Source organism: Halichoerus grypus, chromosome 14 (assembly GCF_964656455.1).
Source record: "Halichoerus grypus chromosome 14, mHalGry1.hap1.1, whole genome shotgun sequence".
NCBI lineage: Eukaryota > Metazoa > Chordata > Mammalia > Carnivora > Phocidae > Halichoerus > Halichoerus grypus.
In genome coordinates this window covers 4,333,509-4,337,538 of record NC_135725.1, presented here as the reverse complement: position 1 = coordinate 4,337,538, position 4,030 = coordinate 4,333,509, and the positions used below count along the sequence as shown (strand labels likewise).

The following is a 4,030-nucleotide window of genomic DNA, read 5'->3' as shown; positions in this document are numbered from 1 at the left end:
ATTCCTTATAATTACTGAAAACTACACACCGATCAGGAAGACCACCATTACTGTGGTGGTTCTGAGTACTACCAAACAGCCTTACGTATCTGCAGTCATCCAGAGAAGTATTTATTCTATTGTGAAAAACATTAAAATAGACATTTATTAAAATTTTAAAAAAATGACAGTTCTTAATTAAAATTAATCTAAAATTTAAAAAAAATTAAAAAAAATTTAAGAAGTTCTTAAAGGAAAGTCTGTGTTGTACATTTAAGTATAAAGAACTTTCATTTCAACCCAGCCAGTACAGTAAGCATTCGGGTGATATTGGCGATTTTTTTTGGCCCTTGGTATCGGCATTAATTCAACCATATGATAAAGAGCTTTTGCATACTTACTATGTGATAAGCACTCAGTCAAGTACTTAGTAAATAGCAAACTTCCAATCGCTTCTCGGCCTTTTGGCTAAGATCAAGTGTAGTATCTGTTCTTATCAGTTTAATAGCAAACTTCCATATCAAAAGTAGTGATTAGTTTTTGTTAGGAGGGAACAAATATAAGACCTTACAGAATCTGTTTTTATTCTCTAACTAAAGGTTAAAAACTTTTGCATGCCAGGATGCCTAGGTGGCTTAGTTGGTTAAGCATCTGCCTTTGGCTCAGGTCATGATCCCGGGGTCCTGGGATCGAGCCCCACATGGGGCTCCTTGCTCAGCAGGGAGTCTGCTTCTCCCTCTCCCTCTGCTGCTCTCCCTGCTTGTGCAAGCATGCTCTCTCTCTCTCTGACAAATAAATAAATAAAATCTTTAAAAAACAAAGAAACAAAAAAACCTTTTGCATGCCTTTGCAAAAATAAACTCTCATCCTTCATATTCCAATGCCATTGCTTGGTAAATAACAGATTAAATTAAATTCTCAGAGTCTGTATTAAATATCACTGAATTCTGAACTAATCAAATGCCTTCTTAAATGAACAACTGGAATGAAAAGTCTGGAAAGATTTTCTAATTGAGATGATATCCCGGAGGGTCCAGAGGACGTTCTGAGAAAGTATAATTTTGGGGTGTTACGTCGCTCAGTATTTCCTGGCGGACGGCAGCAAAGGAAGGCCTTGCAAGTTCCCAGAGGTAAGGGAGGCTTTGCCTGTCAATCACAGGCTTCCCTGTGGTTCTCCAGGAAGTGGTGGGAGCAGGACTGTCTGAATCCAGTTGTAGAGCAGGGTCACAGATGACGGGGTTTATCTTGGGCACAATTTCCCCAGACTACCACCCGTAAGTAACCCTTTGACTCTTAATCATCCAGAAGGCGGATAAACACTGCTAAAAAGCTGGCAGGTGCACAGACCTTGACGTCTTTGTTCTAATTCCAGTTGGAATGTACACTGTATGATCTTAGCCAACTTAATTAATTTTTCTGAGCTTCGGCTTTTGCATTTGAAAAATGACTATAGTGGTGGTGATATAACCCACAGGATAGGTTTGTATAGGCTGCTTAACTCAATTAATACTATTTGCCTTTCTCTGCTCTCAACTACAAAGATTGAAGCTACTGGCCCACAATCCCTTGAGCGTTAATCAGAGGCCTGAAGACTTAAAAACTCTTAAGAGTCTGAAGTTCATGTTCAAAACTTTGGGCCATTAAGCAGGGTAACAGATTAATAGATTCCATCTGTTCTTGGCTCTTTACAGAGCCGTCTGGATGAATCTTTTTCTTTTCAACTTGCTAATTTTATCTGTAATCTAAATACTAAAAAAAATGGCAAGTACTGTACTGTACAAATAACATTGTTCTTCCTGAATGATTTGGGGGTAAGTTGTGGCCAGGATGTCCACCACCCCAAATACTTCAGTATGTACACAGATTAACAAGGACATTGTCCTGGGTAATCACAGCACAACCAGCAAAAGTCAGGACATTACACTGATGCATTACCACCATCCACTCCTTGGACCTCAGTCATGTTTCACCAATAATGTCCTTTTTTTTTTTTTTTTTTTAAGATTTTATCTATTTATTTGACAGAGAGAGACACAGCGAGAGAGGGAACACAAGCAGGGGGAGTGGGAGAGGGAGAAGCAGGCTTCCCGCGGAGCAGGGAGCCCGATGTGGGGCTCGATCCCAGGACCCTGGGATCATGACCTGAGCCGAAGGCAGACGCTTAACGACTGAGCCACCCAGGCGCCCCACCAATAATGTCCTTTTATAGCTCAAGGATCCAACCCCGGATCGTGTGCTGCATTTTCTTAGCACGCAGCTTGGGACTTTTCCACCTGGAAGAGTTCAGACCTTGACACTGGAAGCCAAGCCTTTGTAGCATGCCCCTCACTTTGGGTTTATCTGACCCTTCCTCGCGAATGAATGCAGCTTATAAGTTCTTAGCAAAATAGTCCAGATGTGTGCGAGGGTCTCCGTGCCTCCTACCAGGTGGGAAGCGACTTCGGTGAGTCCTGTTCCAGGGGATGCGATTTGGTTACTGGGTTGAGGTGTTCTAGTTTTTCACCTGTAATGCTGTTCTTTCTCTCTCTGTGTCCGAGGCATTTTGTGGAAAGGTATTTTGAGACTATATGATTATCCAACTTCCTCCCTCTAGGTCTAGCACTTAGGGATGTGTCTTGGCTAAATTAATTATTACTGTGATGTTTGGCATTCACACTTATTATGCATGTATTATTAGCTGACTTGTAATATTAAAAGCTGACTTTTCTCCCCATTTGCATTTATTTGTTTTTGGTGTGTGTTTACATCTGTACGGACTCATGGTTTCCTATTTTATTCTGAGGGCTTTAATCCTTGCATACCATTACGTATTTTGATATTCAAATTCTTTCTGATTTAACCAGTGGAAGCCCCTTCAGTGCTTGCTTCTGCGTCATTTGCCATGTCCTCAACTGCAACACAACAGTCCAGGCTCATCTTATATCTCTCCGGGCCCCGCCCCAGAATCAACTCTTTCTCCAGGAAGCCCTGATCCTTTTTAGTGGAGAATGGTATTTGAACCCCAAGGATTTCTCAGATTAAGTTCAATCAAGTCGCTGGCTTGTTTCTCTGGATGTCAGTGACTCTAGGGCTGTGAGCTCATGTTTGATTGAACTTAATCTGAGAAAATCCCCAGGGTTAAAACAGGTTCCTTTGCAACAGAGAGCATTTTTGTTTGCTTCTGCTGGGAAACTACCAAGCTGCATCTGCACTGCTCCGTCTGGAGCTTGAGTTCCTTCCATTTTTTTTAAAATTTAAATTCATTTAGCCAACATATAGTACATCATTAGTTTCAGATGTAGAGTTCAATAATTAATCAGTTGTGTATAACACCCCAGTGCTCATCACATGACGTGCCCTCCTTAATGCCTGTCATCCAGTTACCCCATGCCCCCACCATCCTCCCCTCCAGCAACCCTCAGTTTGTTCCCTAGAGTCAAGAGTCTCATGGTTTGTCTCCCGTTCAGTTTTCCCTCCCTTCCCCTATGGTCCTCTGCACTATGCTTTATGTTCCACATATGAGTGAAACCATATGATAACTGTCTTTCTCTGATTGACTTATTTCACTTAGCATAATCCCCTCCAGTTCCATCCACATGGATGTAAATGGTAAGCATTCATCCTTTCTGATGGCTGAGTAACCGTCCATGTATATACGGACCACATCTTCTTTATCCATTCGTCCGTCGATGGACATCTCGGCTCCTTCCACAGTTTGGCTCTACCATCCTTAACCTGGCGTCGGTACAAGCCTGGCCTCCTCTGTGGGGTCGGTCCCACAGTTTGTCTTTAGAGTCTCATGTTTCTCACCTGCTCTGTTCAGGCTTCAGCTCACTCTTCCCCCTCCCCTCCCGCTCCTCTCTCTCGGGCGTGGAATCTCCCCTTGCTCCTTCAGGAGCCGTGCCTGGCTGTCCTCGTGAGAGCATCCGTCAGTGACCCAGCACTGAGGCCTGGAAGCCCTGATGCCCTCAAGAGAGTATTCACAGGTGACCCCCACACCACAGCCAGAGACTTCTTTACAATGTAAAACCAGGTTATGCTCGTTCCTGGCCGCAAAGGTGCAAATGTACCT

General features: G+C 43.1%; 1 pseudogene; it reads left to right on the top strand.

The window, feature by feature from the left end:
• The first annotated feature begins 427 nt into the window (after positions 1-427).
• LOC118535979 (U2 spliceosomal RNA) lies at positions 428-590 on the top strand (annotated as a pseudogene).
• The last annotated feature ends 3,440 nt before the right edge of the window (positions 591-4,030 follow it).